Source organism: Pogona vitticeps, chromosome 1, assembly GCF_051106095.1.
Source record: "Pogona vitticeps strain Pit_001003342236 chromosome 1, PviZW2.1, whole genome shotgun sequence".
Taxonomy (NCBI): Eukaryota; Metazoa; Chordata; class Lepidosauria; order Squamata; family Agamidae; genus Pogona; species Pogona vitticeps.
In genome coordinates, this window is record NC_135783.1 from 234,793,095 (window position 1) to 234,815,349 (window position 22,255).

The 22,255-nt window shown below is 39.6% G+C and overlaps 1 protein-coding gene and 1 long non-coding RNA gene across 3 annotated transcripts in view; both read right to left on the bottom strand.

Moving 5' to 3' along the window:
- The window catches only part of LOC144583649 (uncharacterized), a 41,021-nt gene extending 24,388 nt beyond the window's left edge, over positions 1 to 16,633 (bottom strand). The window contains exon 1 of the long non-coding RNA XR_013537559.1: positions 16,342 to 16,633. This is a non-coding gene — a long non-coding RNA (uncharacterized LOC144583649). The remainder of the gene's footprint in view (positions 1 to 16,341) is intronic.
- Positions 1 to 22,255, bottom strand: part of GLI2 (GLI family zinc finger 2) — a 284,491-nt gene that overhangs the window by 142,708 nt on the left and 119,528 nt on the right. The gene's annotated exons all lie outside the window — the stretch shown is intronic.

Sequence of the window (22,255 nt, forward strand, 5' to 3'; positions counted from 1 at the left end):
TCCCCTGCCAATAGGCAAACACTGTTCTGTTTAGGAGAATTCTGGCAACTAATAACATTAAAAAAATTCACAAAGTCCCTGCACGTATGGTAACTGGCATGTACTAGTGAGATTCCTGTGTCAGATTCCATGCTAAAGATATTAAAGAACAAACTCCAGCACCTCTCTCTCCATCATACCACTCTGGTGTTTTCCTTACAGTATGTTGTTCTGCTTTCCAGCAGTTTGAAGATACTGTATCCTCTCTAGCTTTGTTTTAGTGTCTAAATCAATCCAGAGTGATTCAGTCTAGTTTTGATCCACTTTGGATCCATATCAAAATTATCTGATTTACTTCACCCTGAAAAAGACAGATTCCATTTGGGAATTCAGGATTTAGCTGAATTGGCTACTTAACCCTACCGAGAAAGTTGTACCTATGATCATTGCTCAAACTCTGAGAAAAGTAATCAGATGTTTCAATTACACACATCTATGTGGAATATCAATATTTCAGCAATGTATTACAATCACATATTTGAGTTATGTTTACGTTCAGTGATCATGAGATTGTAGCTGCAATTTTCCAAGTGCATTCAAATGTTCACTCAGTAATTGCCTTTTAGAATTCAAGCAATTATTTCCATATTTTAAAACTGTCCATCTTATCTCCTGCCTTTAATTCAGACACTGAGCTTACCAGCCATTGTAAATCTCTCTCTTTTCTAGAACTCGCAGGCAACAGTACATATTCTAGGCCTGCAGATAAATCAAACTTTAAGAATAAACCCTCCACAAGCCGTGTTTCTATTCATGGAAGCTGCTTTCTGAGTTACATGGGTAATCCAGCCGAGAACATTTATGGATGTCAATCTGGGCTTCTTAGCAAACTGTCATATTGATCTAACACACCCTAAAAAGACTCAAGGAGTTTGGGCAAAGACTTGTATTAGTGTTTGCTTCCTCTTGAGAGTTTGCTGAGATGGCACTTCAGCACTTCCAAGCGCTGCACCTCCGACCTTGGCAATCCATCAAGTGAATGCAAATTGCGGACTAGACAAAACAAGTCAAACAGTGATCTGCTTAGGAATAATGTGCTTCAGAGGAGAAGGGCTTCCTCAACTAATGATTGCTGTGTGCACATTGAAATTAAACACCCAGCCTTCTTTTCAAGTCTTGTTCTGCTGTGCATTTGTCCATGTACTTAGAAATGTTCCAGAGCAAATGTTTTAAAAGTTGACTCAGAACTAATGTTAAACAGCAACATTAAAAACAAGAGACATCTATCTACCTATCTATGGATCTACTTACCGAATGAGAAAAAGAAAGAAAGAAAGAAAGAAAGAAAGAAAGAAAGAGAGAGAGAGAGAGAGAGAGAGAGAGAGAGAGAGAGAGAGAATTTCATGCTGAGGAGAAAGAGTAAACAAGTATGTGTATATTCTGTGATTCGAGGATCACACGGCACTGTTGTTGTTACTGGATGCAAAAGTCACCATCTTAAAATCTCAGCCAATGTTTCAGCTCTGTTAGGTGCAAGCTCATTTTATTAGGACACTGAACTCAGTTTGGATTAGTAGATATGAATCTGTACTGTTACAGTGCAAACAAAGATTAAAGAATGATGTCTATCAAAATCTGAAAGCCTATCCATTGTCACAGAGTTTTGAAGTTCTGGTTAAATTCCTCTTGTGCAGGGATTCACAGCTGCAAGTCCCCAGAGTAGCCCAGCCCTTTCTCTCATCAACTGGCACTTTATGATCGCAACAATTCACTCTGGGAAATTAGCAGTAGAAAGAATAAAAAGGTTTCTGTACTTACAATTTAACAGATCAAACAGCAAACTGACAAACGTGACTGTTTTTAGCAATAGGCCTCAACAGACTAACTGCTTCCAACAGACTTAAGAAAGGGGAAAAGGCACTGAGCAGAGAGGTGAGGCTCTCTTTGAAATCAGAGGTAGGGAAGGAAAAATTGGCTAGTTCTGGCTAGATTAACAGTCACCTCAAATCCAGAAAGGTCCCTCTCAGCCAAACCTACTAAAGGCAGCATGTGAGGTTGCAAATGCTCCAAGATCTATTTTATCTTATCTTAGAACTGCAGACCTGGAAGGGATCCTGTGGATCATCCTATCAAGGAGGCCCACTGGGGAACTGAACTCCCAACCGTAGCTTCCGCAGCCAGAGATCTACACCAGTGGTTCTTAACCTTTGTTACTCGGATGCTTTTGAACTGCAACTCCCAGAAACCCCAGTCAGGACAGCTGGTGGTGAAGGCTTCTGGGAGCTGCAGTCCAAAACTCCTGAGTAACCCAAGGTTAAGAACCAGTGATCTAAACCACTGAGGTAGCCACAGGGAAAGGCTACTTTCTTGGTCCATGGCCCCCAATCTCCCAGCCAACACAGCCTTTTTGTTGTATGTCCAGGACACTAACTTTTCCAAGGTCTACTGACTACTTAGTAACTTCGTCATTTCTAGTTCAGTGGCTTTCATAGTTCACTTCAGTGACTTATACAGTTCTGTCCCTCCCATTCCCAATATGTGGAAGCATAGTAAATTATATAATGTGTTATTTCAACCTCTGGCTGTATTTAAAGATTGTACCATTAAATCTGAATGCAACTTGTTCAAAGAACTGAAAGAATTTTCTACCAGGTTTTGTGATTATCCTAATGTGCAGCAATACCAAGATGGAAAAAGTGTCACATGCCTTTTAAAAAAAGTTGGAAAAACAGATAGAGATGTTACATAAGCTTGTAGAGCAGATTCAGAAAGAAAACTTTCCTCAGTGATCATTAGTTTTCCACACATTGTCTGCTTAGGCCAATCTGAGACCATGTCTGGTCCCCGAAATGGACAAAAGATGCTTATATTGCCAAAAAACAAAAAACAAAAAAAAAAACGTGCTTTTTTCAGTTGGTTTATCCCACTTAAAATGTCTAGTTCTGCACACTCCTTTCTGTTCATTTTTTCAAAAAAAAAATCCTACCACACAGAGCTTTGATTTAGTATAGGTTTTGGTTGTTGTAGGTTTTTCAGGCTGTTTGGCCATGTTCTGAGGGTTTTTCTTCCTAGCTTTTCACCAGTCTCTGTGGCTGGCATCTTCAGAGCACAGGAGCCAGAGCAGTGACAGAGTTCTGACTCCAGTCCTCTGAAGATGCCGACCACAGAGACTGGTGACACATTAGGAAGAGAAACCCTCAGAACACGGACAAACAGCCCGAAAAACCTACAACAACCCGGCCGTGAAAGCCTTCAAAAATACATTGTATAGGTTTTGATAAGGCAAACAATAGCTGAAATGCTGTTCTCTAAATGTCACTACATGAAGGGTGATGGTATAACTTGCAGAATAGGATTTTTACCACTAACTGATTGTGAACAAATCCATACATAATTTCTTTTTATCCCAATGATCAAATTACAACTTGAGCACTAGACTACAGCTGTATCCATACTTGCATATGAGAATACCTACTTGACTGAATGTATTGGGATTTAAGTAGAAACGTGCAGGCTTATGTGTTCTTCATTTATTTATTCATACCAGAGCGGTGCACAATTTAAAATTATGGATGTATATGAAATATAGGAAAAATTAAAAACAAATAAAAATGTTAAAATAATTGGACTATTTTTGACCAGAAGCGAGGTGTAATTATTCATATACGCCACCCCTTACTAATCATAACAACAATTAAAAACTACATCTTGTAATTGTTACCATCTCTCATCTATCTAAGGAGGCTGAGAAGCCAAGCAGCTGACAAATCATAATGCTCCTTAATATTTAAACACCATCTTGCTGTTGTGACAGATTCCTTGTTCGAAGAATGTCTGAAAAGAAGAGAAGTTAAAGAAGTTCATGTACAGTCGTATATTTTAAGACAGAATGAAATGGATAATTCAGTATGTCTGATATCAAGCTATCTCCTATGCGAGCTTTGAAGTTCTTCTGTAATGAAGAAGTAAAAACAGAAGGAATGTGTTCTTTAATACAACTTTGTATCAACGGAATAAGCAAAAAGAGCACTCAGAGTATTCAGACAAAAGATCCTTTTCAGACCCAGTGTATTTTCATCTAATACTAATTTCTGTAATCTCTCTTACAGAGAAGAGTGTGATGATTCCTCACCTGTTATTCCTCTTGCTCCACTTAAGGAAAACTGTACCTCTGCTTCTATTGCTGAACAATTAAATCATGTACAATGAAGTAGATTCTGTTCAAGGCAACTGTTCCAGAGTTTTTCTAGGTATAAAGTAATCATAACTGGTTTACCATGCACATATTGTTGGACCTTTTAACGAAACACCAAAAAGCATCCTTAGTTTTGTAAAGAAACTTGCTAAAGTTAACTTATAAATTCATTCTCTTTCATGTGTGAATTATGTGAAGAGAATTCACACATTAGAAGGAGCTGCACAACTGGGGTTTCAGCTAGCATAAAAAGTATACATATATAAAGTCTGGAAAGAATGAAAGGATATACCTCATCTGTGTCCTCATTTCATTTACACAGGAGAGGGCTGGCAATATATGGCCTTCCAAAGCAGCCCAGATGAGTGAATGGTAGCTCTGGTTGTGTCGCTCCACAGCTACCCAAACAAAAATGTTCCAGAACACAGACAGAGTTCTAACTCCTGTCCTCTGACGATGCCGGCCACAGAGACTAGTGAAACATTAGGACTAAAAACCTCCAGAACACAACCAAACAGCCCAAAAAAACCTACAACCATTGGATCCCAGCCATGAAAGCCTTAGAGAATACACAAATGTTCTTATTTCATTAACATTTTAAGCAAAGAGAGTTCAGTGAATGGTCTTAGATTACCAGATGATGTTGACCGTTACAGCACATTTCATTAATGTAGGATTAAAAAACAACAACAGAAATATCAAAGAATAATGGATGCAGAGCTAAATTCTTTTTCTCTAAAATATTTGATTCTATTTTCTTTCCATACCTATTTTGGTGTATTCTGTAACATACTTCAGTTGAAGCTCTAATGCTTTATCAGTTGGACGACTTGAGTCATGGCTTAGGGAGTTCATCATGATCATCGCCATCATTATAGAAGTGCAGACCCGGAAAGGACCCTATGGATCATCAAGTCCAGGCCCTGTCAAGCAGACACAGTGGGGAATCAAACTCCCAACCTCTGGCTCTACAGTCATATATGAACTACTCGGCTATCCAGAATTGGAGGGAGTATTAAGAAACCAGACAGAATTAGGGGACAGACACACTGAAATGGAATCAGAAGAAAAACAGCCATTGGTTAGCCACAGTCCTTGTCTGGGTCACAGAAAACAACAGGACTATAATGGCCTCCGTGACTGGTTCATTAAGTTCATATTTCAGTGTGGAATGGAACTTAGACAGGAATACTTCCCAGCTTTACCTAAAGATACAAGATTTGCATATTCAAAATCAGCACACCACCCCCTCCATCTCATTTCTGTCTTCCCCACTACCACTTGTTAAGTTCATGACTTGTGACACACTATGTTATAGGTTCGCTGCCTGTGTAAATGGCAGCCAAGGGGATAGAGCAAGAAGTGAGGAGCCACCACACGTTTTGAATTATTAGAAGCTACAGAGGAGAAACCCTTCCATGGATTGCTGCCTTGTCATGGCAAAGGGGCTTGAGTAATTCAGAGGAGCTATGGGCTATGCCGTGCAGGGACACCCAAGATGGATAGGTCATAGTGGAGAGTTCCGACTAAACGCAATCCACCTGGAGCAGGAACTGGCAGGCCACTTCAGTATCTTTGCCAAGAAAACTCCAGGGACAGAAACAAAAGGCTAAAAGATCTTAAAAGGCAGAGACATCACCTTGCCAACAAAGGTCCACATAGTCAAAGCTATGGTTTTCCCAGTAGCGATGTATGGAAGTGAGAGCTGGACCATAAGAGGGCTGACCGCCAAAGAATTGATGCTTTTGAATTGTGGTGCTGGAAGAGACTCTTGAGAGTCCACTGGACTGCAAGGAGATCAAATCTATCCATTCTGAAGGAAATCAACCCTGAGTGCTCACAGGAAGAACAGATCCTGAAGTTGAGGCTCCAATACTTTGGCCATTTCATGAGAAGAGAAGACTCCCTGGAAAAGACGCTGATGTTGGGAAAATGTGGAGGCAAGAGGAGAAGAGTACGACAGAGGATAAGATGGATGGACAGTGTCATCCAAGCTACCAAAATGACTCTGGCCCAACTCCAGGAAGCAGTGGAAGACAGGAGGGCCTGGCGTGCTCTGGTCCATGGAGTCACAAAGAGTTAGACATGACTTAACAATTAAACAAGAACAAAGGAGAAAATAGAACACAGAGTTGCAATTTTTAGCAATAGCCACAAAACCCTTGGAAGCATCTAGCTTTATCCTTGGTGTCATCTAGGGATGGATAAGAGTGGCCAACTTTACATGATTTTTAGGAACAGAAGAAGCTGCTATATTTGGAGTTGGACCACTGATCCATCAGAATCAGAATCCTCTACATCTGGTTGCCATTCCCAGTGTTCCATGACTGTCTATGCTCACTCAGGTTAATGAGTGATACAACCGAACAAGATAAATGTCATGCTCCTCCACCTACAATGATTCAAAGTGATAGTCTAGGGTCCCAAGTCTTTTCCAGTTCTGTCTGGGTCTTTTCTTTCTGGGGATACTGGAGCTTGCCTTGGAATGTTCTGAATGCAAAGCATCCACTTTACCACTGAGCTGTAGTCCTTGAAAAAGTTACAGTGTGCTTTGTAAGTTAAATCTGTCATACATACAACAAATAGCAGTATATGCACCTACAGAGGGGTTGAGATCCTGTTGCACTATTACCCAAATGGCATAACTTTTCAAAGTCAGTTGCCATAAGTTAAGAAATTTCAATGGACATTAGCTGTGGCATACTGAGTTACATGGCTTAGAGTGCAACATAATGCCTATCAAAAGTTTTTAACTTACAGCAATTTCCATTTAAAAGTTACATTGTTTACAGGGGAATAAGGAGGGGATGAGTAAGGATGGGGAGAGGGTAAAATTCCACTCACTGTACTTTGTTATGCTAAAAATGGAAATCAGATAAGTAAACAATCTAATATCTACCATTACTAATCTCTCAATTCCTTTGGACCTTCTCATACTTCTTCCAATCCCTATTTTGGATACAGTTATAAAACCTTCCCCCCCTTTTTAGTACTTTTTGAGATGATATTTCATTTAATGCTTCTGTTAGTACATCCATCTCCGCCACTTCCAGTATCTTTTCTATCAATTCTTCAAGAGACGCTACCTCGTCTTTCTTCCAATATTTTCTATATACAGTGGTGCTTCAACTTACAAACTTAATCCGTTCCAGAAGATGGTCGTAACTTGAATTGGTTGTAAAACGAAGCACCATTTTGCATAGGAATGCATTGAAACCCCATTAATCCATTCTGGCCAGGAAAAAAATTACCTAATAATAATAATAATAATAATAATAATAATAATAATAATAATAATAATAATAATAATAATAATAATAATAATAATAATAATAATAATAATAATAATAAACACTGCAAGCCCCATCGGAACTTCAGCGCTGGGGCTGGGGAAAAAAATCACAAAAAAACCCACACCACCAGAGCAAGCCCCATCGGGAATGTGCTGGGGCCGGAAAAAAAATCGCCAAAAAACAAAAAATCCAACAACAAAAACAGAACAAGCCCCATCGGAACACTCTGGGGCTGGAAAAAAATCAACCCCCTCTAAAAAATAATAATAGAGCAAGCCCCATCGGAACACGCTAGGGTTGGAGAAAAAAAATCACAAGCACACAACATCACAGCAAGCCCTATCAGAATGCGCTGGGGCCGTGGGGAAAAAAACCCAAAAAACAAAACAAAAAATCACAGCACAGAAAAATAACACACACCCCCGCCCAAACCCACCCTGCAAAACCCTGTACTCACAGGCATTTTAAAAAGCAGAAAGCAGCACCAGGCAGTCTGAAGCCTCCTCCAATGCACTCTCTCTAACCTTTGGGGTGAAAGAGCTATAAAGAAGCAGCCTCTTCGCTGACCAACCGTTAGTAATTAAAATTCCCTGCCTTTTCCCCCACCTTTTTTCTGATCGTAACTCAAAGCTCCGGTCGCAAGTTGAAGCAAACTTTTACGGCCAGAGCTGGTTGTAACTTGAATTGGTTGTTAAGTCGGGACATTCGTAAGTAGTAATATCTTCATTGCTATAATTACATGTATTATCAAATATCTAATCTCTTTATTTACAATTTCAGTCATAGTATTCAATAGAAACAATACCAGTTTAAGTGGTATCACATAAGATAAGATTTTTTGGTAACATTTCATGTATTGATCTCCGATAATCTTTTGCTTTCCTGCATGTCCACCAGATATGGTAAAAAGTACCTTCCTGCATTTTACATTTCCAGCATTTATTGGAGGTATTTTCATACATTTTAGACAATTTAGTTGGAGTCATATACCATCTATAAAATATCTTATATATTTTTCTTTAAAATTTACTGATTTTGTAAGTTTCATATTATTCTGCCAAATTTGTGCCGTCTGTTCTAAATCCATGTTATGACCAACGTTTTGTGCCCATTTTATCAAATAGTCTTTCACTGTTTCATCTTCTATTTTCACATTTGAGAGATATTCATACATTCTTTAATTATTTTGCATTTGTCTCTAACAGTAGTTTATCAAATGTTGTCTGTTCTTCATAAGAACCCATTATTTTATCTTTTGCATACCTGGAGTCTAATGGCGCAACAGGATTTCAGTCAGGTATTTTATTATGATTCTTCATATCACCACACATTTTTTTTTGCCCTTGGTTCCATTTAGAACTTGTTCAAATTCACAACACAACTATGGTGCACTTTCTGAGAAGCTGTGCATTCCAGACTATTTTTAAGGACAATCCTCCCCCAGCTGTTTTCCTGGAAAAGGCAGCCCCCGCCCCTGTTTAGCTTTACACTGCCTTCCAGCACGAGTGCCCGAAGAATATGAGAACTACCACAAAAGTTTCCTAGACGTAAATCAGAAAACCAAAGTCATAAACTGAAGTGGAAGGGGAGGCAAGAAGATGAAATGGAGACATGAAATTAGCCTTTGTTTTAATTTGGCTTTCAAACTAAAAAATAAAAAGGGGTGGTGGTGGAGGATGAGTGAGTTTTTGTTTATGCAGGAAAAGGAACTTAATTAAAATGATGGTTTTGGAACGAGAACTACGTCTCTGGACGAAAGCCATGAAGATTTGAACAACATGGAGGGAGCTTTCAAAGTCAAAGGAGATTGTACAATTAGTCACACACTCCCCTTAAACTCAGTGCAATTAAGTTCTTTCATTCTCCAAAGGGATCTGGGAGAGGCATCTCATCTTGTTTGCATATGCTGCAATGAGGAATTCTGCAGAAAACGAATCACCAGGCGTTCTCCATTGAGTCAAATGTTCTTCCCGCAAAGTACTTGTTCAGAAGAAGGGCTCTTCTGGTTGCAGTGATGCAGACACCCATCGGGCACCTGTAAACCACCCAAGGACTGTGCCAATCTCTTCTAGTCCAAGTGGTAAATCACAAACTGGCAGACCAGTGTTACAGTCCCATTCATGTTTCTTGCAAGAAACACATGAAGTGTAGGTATAGCCATATCTTTAAATACCGGAATCTGTTTATGCCAGGGATTCCACACTGGGTTTTCGTTCCTCATATTATGTATGCAGGTACTTAAAAGACTTGCAACATTGAATCATGTCAAAAGAAGAATTCCTCTATCAAGCACATGATCAACCTAGCCAAGTCAGCTAACTAGTCATGTATGCCAATTTTCTTGATTGTTGTTGTAGGTTTTTTGGGCTGTTTGGCCATGTTCTGGAGGTTTTTCTTCCTAACATTTCACCAGTCTCTGTGGCCGGCATCTTCAGAGGACAGGAGCTAGAACTCTGTCTATGGTCTGATGTAGAGTGTGAGATTATTGAGTATTTGTAGCTGTGGGATCAGGTTCTGGTTTTTTCAGGAGATTGGGTGATTATTGTGATCAGCGTGTTTTTTTGTTTTTGGTGGATTGTTGTGATACAGAGGGAGATGATCTGTCACTGTGATTGATGGGTGTCGTTAGCTAGTCTTTTGTGTGCAGTGATCACTGGGTCCTTTGGCTGGGTAGAGTTCATTGATCTTTTTGCAGGCTGTGTTTTTCAGTGCTGGGAGCCAGACTTTGTTGATTTTTAGAATTTCTTCTTTTCTGTTGAAGCTGTACTGGTGTTTGTGGTAATGGACAACACCAGCAATCATTATGTTAGACTACACAGGGGTGCCTTTGAAATCCACAAACAGGGAGACTGTTAGGGTAGATCTGATGTGAATCAAATTTGAATCATCATCACTTACAAAGAAACTGTTGAAAGCAGTCCTGGGCCTCTAAGACTTTTTAGCATTGTGTCTTGTGGGGGGTGGGGAAAGACAATCCAGGAATAACTTCAGTCAAAATTGAAACACAGGGCTTAGATCAAGTTTGTTACTTCTCACCCCATATATAGTATGTGTGTCTTTAGAGATGAAAATACAGTTTGAGAACTGCACATTTTTTCTGATGGTATCAAGCAGGACAGTCCCAGAAGGAGGGAATGGTAAATCACTTACGAGTACCCTCTACCAAAAAAATTCTGAAAATGGTTACCGCATGTGAGAATTGATTAATTTTTTGAGCTATAACCCTTTTTAAACTATCGTCTCTTTAGGCTTTTGTATTTTTTTGCTAAAAATATTGTTTACAACATATTTTTAAAAACTGATTTTTTTAAAAAAAAATCTGATTTAATGTTTAATCTTTTTTAAAAAAAAAAAAAACACATTGATTTTTACCCAGTTTGAAAACTTTCCAAAAGATAGCAATCTACCAATTCAAATTAGCACCCCTGAAATCTAGAAGCTTGCTGAGATTCACATAGCAAGCAATAAATGAATTCCTCATTTCTCTTCTATTCCAGTAGACTTGCCAAGACAAGAGAATCATGAGTAGAGTTGGCTAACAAATATTCCGAAAAACACTACTAGGCCTCGGGGTAACATTGCACAAAGTGAAGAGTAGTGAGAAAAAGGCATGATTAAAAATAAAGAATGTAGATTTTCCAAGGCATTTGGTACAATCTATGCTCAGGGGCATAACCTCACTGAAAGCAGACTAGACAGCCTGGATGAGATCCAAAGCAAAGCCCCCCATTCCACCCACACAAGGTAACCTATAATATATATCTTGAAGCTTTCTTGATGGTTTCTCAGGCACAACAGCTATATTTGTAACATTTCTAAGAAGCATAGGAAAAGTGAGATGATTTAAAATGTGAAATGCTATGTAGACCAAATTGCATTCTTACTGAATGACTGAATTAATCAATCAATGAATGGATGGATAGCCCTTTTCATTTCGTAAGGCAGGCCTCATTGCTATTAAAGTTGTAAAGATGAATGTAAATAATCTTTATCCTCAGGAAGGGTGCAAGCTTTCTCTGCCTCCGAGTTGGGCAATGAAATGATGTTCTACCATCAAGACAGGTCCATCCTGCATCACTAGATCCTCTTGGTGATGGGAAAGAAGTACTCTGGACAGGGGGAAAAAAACTAAAACTATGTCTGCCAACTGTGCTTAGGAAAGAGGAGGAATTCACATGCAAGCAATGAGTTGTCACTAGATGTTCACAAGGAGTTGACTGACAGTTTCCCCTTCTTCATCTCCCACTCACCGGTGGGATGTCTGCAAAGTGCTTGGCTAGAGACGGAACAAGTGTCAGGAGGAGGTGTGGGAGTCATCAGAGGGAGAGAATGAAGATGGTGAGACAGAATCATGGACTTGACAAGAGTAGGAAGCAGGATCGGGAGCACCCTACCCTCTACCCACATTACTGAGGTAACAGAAGAGGCCCTCTCATTGCCAAAAGACAGGAGGGAGCAGGAACATCTGGAAAGGTGGTTATCAGCACCAGAGATTCTTCAGTAGCTGTTCTTGGCCATGTTACAGAGAGACATACAGAGCTGCTCTCCTGAGTGGCAATAATCTTTCAGTCCGCCACCGTTGGCGGCTGCTATGCTCTGGCTATTACACAGTGCCAGTCCTGTCTCACCTGACCACACTCTGTGCAATAGCGTGTTACAAATGGCCAAATTTTAAAACTCAGAAGCACTGAATCAGTTGTTTACATCTTTTAAAAACAAAAACAGTTCAGCAATCCTTTTGCACTGGGAAAGAACATTAGTTTTGTGCAGACCGATGCAGAGACAGAAATACAGAGGAAAAAATACCAAGACTACAGAAATCAAGATGGTGGGGAAGTGCTCTTTGTCCCTCACTCTTTTGCTATAGGCAAAGAATCTCACAAGACTCGGAAATTCTCTTTTGAGTTGTCTCAACATGGAACAGCAGCCTAAATCTATGAGAATGAAGTATTCACAGAGTAGTCTTCAGTGGGAAAACATGAGAGTGTTACTCATGGGAAAGCAAACCATTCTGTAATTACCAAAACAAAGCAGGGTTGCAGAATTTAAAAGCCTAATTATGAAGCAGCTGAAGACAGTAATCTTGCTCTAAGAGACTGCAACAAGTAATGACATCGATTTTTATTGATAATATTAGGTTGTTTCCTATTAAACACTCATTCACTCATTACTGAGCACAGTGGGACTTAACATCTGAGCAGACATACACAAGCTTGTACTGTTAATGTTCATACATCATCCTATAAACTGCATTTCTGTGTCAGGCTGAGCATAACAATATAACTATGGCATGCTTCTTGACAATCATGGTTCACTGGGATAACTTTTCTCATAGTTGTGGAAGTATTTTTACTGTATAATAACATTTGGTTTCAAGGGCTTCATACAGAACTGCTAAGTGTTTCCACAGAGATGGATTATTTCCTTTGTCCAGAAACCTAAGTGGACTTCAGAGTGACAAACTGATTATAGAGCAACATTCCTTACTGCTAATTATAAGCTGAGTATCAGATTCTGTTGGAAAGTCAGGAATCTGAACGGAACACCATTTATGACTGAATAGCTAATCTATTATTTCAGGTGCTTTTCAGTAACCTTTTAGGCTGACTGAATTTGCCGCCACCCTTTCCCCAAAAGGCAAGTCTTCTTGTTTTATCCATTACAAAGATGAAATAACAGCCATTGATTCAGAATGATTACTGAGTTTAAATTGTTGCTGTGCATATATACATTATATTGGAAAAGAGTTTATAATAATGTAGCATTCCTTTTTTTAAAAAAAATAGTTGACTGACTTTGTTTTAGAATACTTCCATTAAGATCTATAATACTGCTCACGTAAGAATAGGCATTTCACAACCTGTTGCTCTTTGGGAGAAATCGAACGAGGCAGGGAGGAGAAATCTTTCTCTTCTTATGGTGAGATTTCTCTGTCAGGATGTTTTTTCTCTCTCTGGCAAAACTTTTGGGCCACTGGATTTCTTAGATGTTTCACAGTCATTTTTTTGTGAAAGAAATGCCAAGCTGCACAGAATGATAATGATTCTTACACAGATCGGCAGTTTTTCTGTGCAGGATTCAACCTGGTGCATCTGCACGAAAAGGATTTCAGCACAGATAATGCCAAGCCTCACAAAAGGATGACAATTTCTGCACACAATGGTAGGTAGGTAGGTAGGTAGGTAGGTAGGTAGGTAGGTAGGTAGGTAGGTAGGTAGGTAGGTAGGTAGGTAGGTAGGTAGGTAGGTAGGTAGGTAGGTAGGTGGGTGGGTGGGTGGGTGGGTAGGTAGGTAGGTGGGTGGGTGGGTGGGTGGGTGGGTCGGGTGGGTAGGTAGGTAGGTAGGTAGGTAGGTACTCCATTGAAGAAGTCTTCAGGCCATTTCAAATCACAGAATAGCATATTTCCTGCAGCAAATTAGGGGGTGAGTTGTGGGGAATTTGGCAGTTTCCTATGCAGAACAGAGGGGGGGGGAAGGAAGGAGGCTGGACTGGCTTTTTGTTTTCGTGGGGAGTTGGAACATTTCGCTGGAAGAAATCTTGACAGGGAAATGCAGCACAGTGAGATCTGGGAAACTGCAGTAATGGATACTTGTCATATCTCCGCTCCACAATGAGTTATTTGAATAGGTTAGGATGGAATAAAAACAGAATTTTATTTTAAGGGAAGTTTAGGTATCTCATGATACCTAGCAATAAGTTACACGTAGCAGATTTATCCAATGAAGGAACTAGGAAAGGATGGTCGCCTAGAGTGGTCTGCTAGTCCAGATAGGCGGGGTATAAATAAAATAAAATAAAATAAATAAATGGCAGAGCAAACAGATGCCTGAATTTAGCTGTATGATAAACCCAGAGTCAAAGTTCCATAGAGCTATAAAAGTCGCAACGTGGTTTAAAGCAAGCCTGACCAATCTTACAAAGGCCTTATCTTGATTTATCAGTCATGATCACCATCCTTGTGTGCGACCATTTCTTCTGCAAGCAAAAACAGCTAATTCAACCACAAACTATCTGTTTATAGTTTCCTTAGCATGGTGAAATAGGATCTTTCGTTTGTTGTTTCTCCCCCAACAAGCCAGAGTCATCAGCCAAGAATAAACCATGAGCACGCTGGCTCACTCTCTGTAAGTCCAGTCCCTTAGAAAGGTTGCTTTCTCTGTCATAAACTCATTTGGTTCTTGAGGTCACCTGGGGAGGCCCTCTTGGTGGTGCCACAGGCCCCTCTGCCATTTATTGGAACAAAGCGTTTAGCATGGTGGCACACACTGGCTCCGATCCTGTTCATGCAGCTAGGCTGACAACATCATGAGCTGCAGCCATTTTTCAGAAATATAGAATTTTCTGATTTTCTCACCAAGGGTAAATCCCATGGGGTCCATGGGGTACAAGAGAACATTTCAAATTTCCAAAATTCACAGCTTCTGGTAGAGCCAACCTGGTGCATCTGCACGAAAAGGATTTCAGCCACCAAATGCAGCACTCTTTCCTCTAAAATGCACTTTTTGTACTAATGGACTCTTTTGGCAAACCTGATATTCACCGTCCAACCTACCATCTATTTCACAGACAACCCATTTATGAAAATGTCCACATAGAGATGGGGCTACTTCAGTGAGGTCAACACAAAGGTAGCACATTTAAAAGCAGCTGGGAGGGAAACAGGATGGTGCTGGGAAAGCTGAGCACACCTCTCTCTTCCCCCCCTCTTTCATGACACACCACCGCTCGAGTGTGCTTTATGACAGGGGAAAAAGCTACCAAGATAACACTCCTCACAACTGTAGTCTGAGTTCAGTGTACTGTGTGGTTTGGTCCCTCCACACCCGCTGGGAAATAAAAACAGCAGTTCCACATGCTAGTAAGGGGAGCCTGGCAGACTGGTACAAACATATTCCTTTTCTCTTGGCCTACCAGCCTGCCTTTAAACATCTCAGCTAGAGCTGAAACAATACTACAGAACAGTCTTTCAAGACTGTTGCCTGCCCTTTCATTTTTCTTCCTCAGTGCTGCTCTTTGAAGCTCCTCTTACTGAACATATCAATCCTGTCACTTCGGCATCAACGGCTTTACTCAACTCTGCCATATCCATCATCTTGTGTCAATAGAGGAGTGTGACAAATACAGCTTCCCTTTCTCTCCCCCCATCTTCAAAACCGCTGTCTCTGGTTTCTTTGCTTTTAATTGAGTGGCAAAACAAGAGTTTTAGGGACACATGCAGTCTGGTATCAGTTCTGTTGCTCATTTCTTTTATTTATTTATCCTGCCCTTCAGCAGAAGATAGAATAAAAGAAGCAATTTAAAACATTCTAAAATATATAAAACAACTTAACAGTTAGAAACAATTTACAATGCACAAACCACTAACATATAAATAAAATATAAAAGGCTTTACCTAGGTTTATCAATAAAATGTAAAAATTAAGAGTAATTGGCTAGAGTCCGGTTTCATATTTATGCTGGTGTCAGTGTAAATTTCAGCTGCCAGTTGCCCCAAATTAAGAAGTCAGGCATTTCCTTTTAAACGTTGAGTTCTTAACTTGTAGCAACTGGTTGTCGAAAAGTTGCACTGATGGAATGAACATGGGTGGGCGTAACTAACAGGATTCTGACCTTTATAATTATATGCTTAGACCTGAATTCCACATTCTACTCAAGCCAGATCCTTAAACATATAGTGGTTGTAATAGGGTTTTAAAGGTAAGTGTCATAATTAAGGACTGGTTGGACAACTCAGTTTACGTATCTGGCTGAGGAGCCAGAGGTTGGAGTTTGATTGCACCTCCTATGAGTAGAGCCAGCCTATGTGGCCTTGGGCAAGCTGCACAGTCCCAGCGGGCCCCTAGAAGAGGGGAATGGGAAATGACTTCTGAGTACTGTCTACCTGGAACACCTTGAAATGTGTTGCCATAAATTAGAATTTACTTGACAGCACATTTATTATTATTTTTTAATCAGATCATCCCCCACCCCCAACCTGTGAGTTTCCATGGCAGAGCTGGGAAATCAAACCCAAATCTCTTTGAGTCTTATTCCGTTACTCTATACACTACTAACATTGGATATCCCTTCTTATCTGTAGCATTTCTTTGAAGAAGGTTTTTGTTACTCTGACTTCAAAGATTAACTTTTCCAAGTCCATCAATTCAAATCTCAGAGCATTCTGTTTAAAAATACACACTTTTTTAAAAAAAAGGGGGGGGGGGCAAATTCACTTTCTAATTTCATTTGCACAGATTCCAGTCTTCATATTTCTGCTGAAAGCAATGCAATTCAAATTGATTACCTTTGGTTAGATGGTGTCCCATCATCTGATACTCTTCCCAAAAGAAATTAGTCCAATAATAATAAGAAAGGGCCTCTTACCTTTTTTTTTTTTAATGCTCTACATGAGAAATTAAGATAATTTTAGTGGTAACTTGAATTGTAGTGTGACACTGACAGGAGATACAATGACAGAGAAGCTCGATAAATATTTATGCAGAAGGAAGTCTCGCTCTGTTCAGGAGAACTGTGACCCAAGTACTCCATAGGCACATGGCCGCTAGTGCTTAAAAGTGGTTTTAAAATAGGGTTTTAATGAACATTTAGAACTTAAAGAAAGTTTTAATCTGTGTTTAAAGTAACATTTTCAGAAGGGATAAATAAATCATTTAAATAAAATAATGATGAGGCTCTGTCCTTTGAGAGCGAGCTCTAAAATTGGATTGCCTTGTCTAACCATGGAGGGGGTAGGAGTTCAGCAGCGGCCCTATCCTCATTTCTGTGACCTTCGTCTGGGGGTGGGTGGGTAAAAATAGCAGTGGGTCACCACTGTAAAGAGGAAGATACTTCAGAGCACTTCTAACCTTAGTTGTCTGAAGCTTCCTCCCCAGAACCTCTCCCATTGCAGTGAGCCCAGTCCTTGCTGCTTCTTTCAGCCCCTTTCCCCCTTTAATACTACGCTCTAAGTTTATAAAAGTTTTGTGTTACTTGTTCTTTGGCTACAGATGTGTAGGTTCTTTGTGTGTGTGTGTGTGTGTGTGTGTGTGTGTGTGTGTGTGTGTGTGTGTGTGTGTGTGTGTGTGTGTGTGTGTGTGTGTGTGTGTGTGTGTGTGTGTGTGTGTGTGTGTTTAATGTGATCCTTGTAGGAAAAGATCTGACAAAATGCTTGATTTGTAAAACAAACCAGCCCAAGCCTTACACAAACATTTTTCATGAGCTGATTGACTATATCTGAAGAGATAGCTTCCTCATTACATGGGCTATATTTCAACCCTGTGAAAACAATGCATGTCAGGAGACAATAAAAAACAAATACAAATGATACAGGTCATCTATGATAAATGTAAGCAGCGTTACCTGAAATATGAAGTATGAGACAGAGGGGTTTGGTGTGTTTTTTTTTTAAAGAGAGAGAGGGTGAAATAGATAGCAAGAAAGGGGTTTGAATGGTGCATTTGTCAATAACTTGAAAGACAACAGCCTTCAAATCGATTAAATGCCTTCCCCCTATGCAAAAATATTACTCATGTTTTACATTTAACAGCAAGGAATGGGATGAATAAGAAGTGGCATTTCAAAGAAGACAAATAAAATGCAGGGGTATAAAATAAGCTTTGGTCCTAAAATCAGAATTCTAAAAATATGATATAAAGAGGGAACAAGAAGAGAAGGGAAACCTTGATATCTTCAGATTTTTATCAGTTTGCACCTCACTATCTGAAAACAAGAGATCAGGGTTGGAGACAAGATGTTGTCTCCAAAGGTGGTTCCGTGGATAGAAGCCACACATTTGTGATATGACAGTATCCTCAACCATACCTGAAGGCAGTACTCCAGCTGAGATGGTATAGAGCAGTTGACATTGTATCAGGATGAATGAAACTGAAGTAAAGGACAAGAGGTCTTTAACTGGGGGAGAATGAATTCCAAAGGAACCGCTCCCAACCTTATTTTCCCAAAAACTTTCATTTGCATTCTCAATAAAGTGCTTTTGGGGAAGCCTAGCTGGTATATGCTTTTGTGAATAGCTTGTACTAGCCATGAACACACAACTTTGTCCATCAACATCACACTATAGCTCAGCATTGGCTCCTTGCTGTGCCTAAGGATAAAAGCTGTGGGGAAAACATTCTGATATGTAGAAAGATCTATGGAATATGGCAGATTATTTCCTGTTGATCTCTCTCATTTTCTACGTAATTTTTATGGGCCAAATGCCAGACAACCCAAGCTACATGAGGATCCAGGAAAAAACAGAGCTTTCCTTAAAAGAGAACAAGGTAAGGCTCAATTTCTCTTGCATAGTTACACAACTGGCATGACTTTTAGACATGAATTGATGTAAGTAAATAAATCTTCACAGACATTACCCGAGTTGTACCACCCAGTATGCAACAGACAATGTCTATGGAGAGTTCTTAAAATATGGCAACTTGCTTCCAAAAGTTGAATTTCATTTCAATGAACGAAACATTGTGCTTCCAATAGTTATACCATTTGCATAACCACACAACAAAATTCTAGCCTCTGTGTATTAGAAATATGGCCCATTGCAATACTTAACTTTAAGCTTCTTTACATATCCTTTGTATATAACTTGATTTCTCATAGTGTGATAAACCAATGGTTCCCAACCTTGGGTTGCTAGATGTTCTTGAACACTAGTTTTAGTCCAGAAATGTCTGGGAACACAGGTGGTTCCTGACCTTGAGTAATCCAGATGTTCTTTCAGTGCAATTCCCAGAAGCCTTCACCACTAACTGTGAAAATCATTGTGGTTCAAGTGAAATGAAAAGAGTTGTCTATCTACACAGCATAATCTGTGACAGTTCATTCACACAAGTCATGACTTGATGCAACTATCATTAAGTAATGAACCCATGCACAAACCTTGCTAACACTAAACAGGGTCATAAAAATGCATTTATCCAATGTGATGGGAGGGAAGTAAGCTTAATCTTTGTCATTGTTGGAGAACAGCTATTCTGGAATCAACAGTTGTCTACTTATACTGAAACATGTCAGAAGAGCGTAATATTTCCTGAGGGACAGACCACTGGTCCAAAAAGGGAAGTGATAGACAACTTTGCCAATGTTAGAGATGACTTAGTCAAAGAAAAAAAATGAAAGGGGCAGAACTCAATCCATAAATCAGTGTGATAACAAGACAGTAACAAGATACTTGATGTGGACCAAGGTGTTCTCATTGGCTTACAGATCTCTTTCATTTTTGAAAGCTATTTTTCCCGAAACATTCAAATTTTTACCTCAGTATTCACACAATATTTGTGTTAAAGGGAATCCTACTGCTTCTTCATTTGGAGCCATACCACAATATAAAAATACCCCCAAACCCTACAAATGCCTGTATCATTTGTTCAGGAAAAGTCCCACAGTGCTCACAACAACTGATTTTTGAGCGGCTGTGCAAGCTGCGTATGTCTGGCGACATAACAAATGTGTACAGCTCAGTTTGTAGCACCTAATTTGCAATAATATTGAAGTCCCCCCATGATAACTCATTTACTCTTATAATAAATATATAAAAAAGACAAATTGCTACATTGAACATGCATTTTCTTCACGGCATGGAGCTGCTACCCCAGGGAGAAAGCCCCGTGCCGCTAACTAATAGTAAATCCTTTGGAAAATCATGTGTCATAATGATGGACAACCACGGAAAGAGTATTAAATAGATTTAGAGGTTAGATACTCAACGAGAACAAAAGAGGCCCTTTGCAAACTCACACCAATCAGGGCTGGCTTGACGGTGTGAAGATTAGCACCAAATCCCAAGCAGGAAGAGAAAGGTTCATTATGAGACAAGACAACAAAGGGGTTTGCCCAAAGAATCTCACTTTGAATTGCTAGTAGAGGACTATCACATTACCATGGTGACTGAATGACTAGGGGACCTCCAAGAAACACTCAGCACCTGGGGACTAGCTGTGCACTCTTTTACAGGTTTCAAGCCAATGGGCCCACTGGGCTACTGAAACAAATAGAATGGAAACCCTGCAGTTCTGATGGCATAATGGACGGTGCAGCTTGTATGGGAAAATCAACAAAATTTCATTCTATTCTCCCACCTTTGCATAGATTCTGATGGTTGGCATCTAGTCATTTGGTTGTTATTTATGTTTTATTTCATTTATTTAAAATATTTTTACCCCAACTTTCTCCTTGAAAGAGAACCCACGGCAGCTTACATCATTTAAAGACAATATTTCAAAGAGTAAGTCTACAGATGCTCAAAAGGATCAAACAAACACCACACTAAAAGACATTAAACAAAACAACACCAAAACCACATTTAAAGCAGAAAAAGATAACCGTCCATTTCAAACCCTAAAATCCCACTCATTAAAGGAAAGTTGTTGGAAGAGAAAGGTCTTTACCTGCTTGCAGGAGAACAGGGCCAGTCTGTCCTCCTGTGGGCCAGGCTTATAGGGTGATGCAGGATCTTAATTTCGTTAAGGGCAGCTTTTATGAAAATGAAAAGTCAGATCTGATCTGTCATTTATGGGAAGTGCTAGCATCCCATTAGAAAGATAATCATCTCCACCAATTCCTAACTTTCCCTCTCAGTTTATTAGGTGTCTGTTTCTGCTGTAGGCAATGAACCTGTGACTTTCTAGATGCTGACAGTTCACGTCATTCCACTAGCAGCTCATGTTGGCGTGCTGGCTGGGGCAGATGGGAAGTGGAGTCCAACATGTACGGGGCCACATGTTTCTTAAACAAATTTATGGCCAAGGAAAGTTTAACCATAATTTTGTTTTGTACTCTCTTAATCACAATGTACACTCTTGCTTTTGCGGTATTAACTAGATCTCTGGATTGCATCAAATTACAGATCTTGGTCCTCTTACCATCTCCCCCTTTTTGATCAATTGCAGAGACTAAAGCATTTCTGCTCCACAAACGCATGGAATTAAATTCATCAACAGTAACTCCCAAGGCTGAAAGGCGGGAAAAAAGCCAAGTGAGGGAAGGAGGGAAGAGAGAGATTGTGTAACTTGTTACTAAATGCCTGAAATGCCTGCTGTGGGTGAAGTAACTGTGGAATGGCAGAGAAGCTAGGACATAATATATTGTTTAATTTGTCTTTTAATATTTAACTTATTGATTTTTTTTAATTGTGTGAATTTTGATATTGTGAGCCACTTTGGGTCCCTGTTGGGAGAAATGCGGCATATAAATCAAACTAACAACAGCAGCAGCAGCAGCAGCAGCAGCAGTAGTAGTGCTCAGAGGGCACTACTCCCCCCACTGCTTCTTCTCTGCCCATTGCCCCTTCTCAAGGCCATTTTCACTGGAGGGAGAAGAGGTGACTTCTTGGGTTTTGAACTACAAGGAGGAGGAAGAACATATACTTCTATTACTTGAAAAAAAAGAAAGAGTACATATTTGGAATGGAGGAAAACATGAAAGTGAAAAGGGGCTACAAAACTATTAGATGAAAATTTAGATATAGATAATATTGGATTAAGTGATTCAGTTTTTTAACCATTAAAATTCACAAGAATGCCACAGAAGCATTGGCCTCTTTGTTTTTTTTTAATTAGATATTTTCCTTTTTCTAGTTGTCATACACAAAGCTGGGTTAAAACTTTTCCCTTTCTGAATGTTTTCTCTTTAAGAAACATTTATCCCAAAATGATTTATCATTGTTTCACAACCATGATTGGTCTGCTTTTTAATACACCATCAGTCAGTAAGAAGAATGGTAGGTGGGACTGCAGCATGTAGCTTTCATGCAATATTTGCAAAATATTATAGCCATTTCGGAAAAAGACAGTAGCAG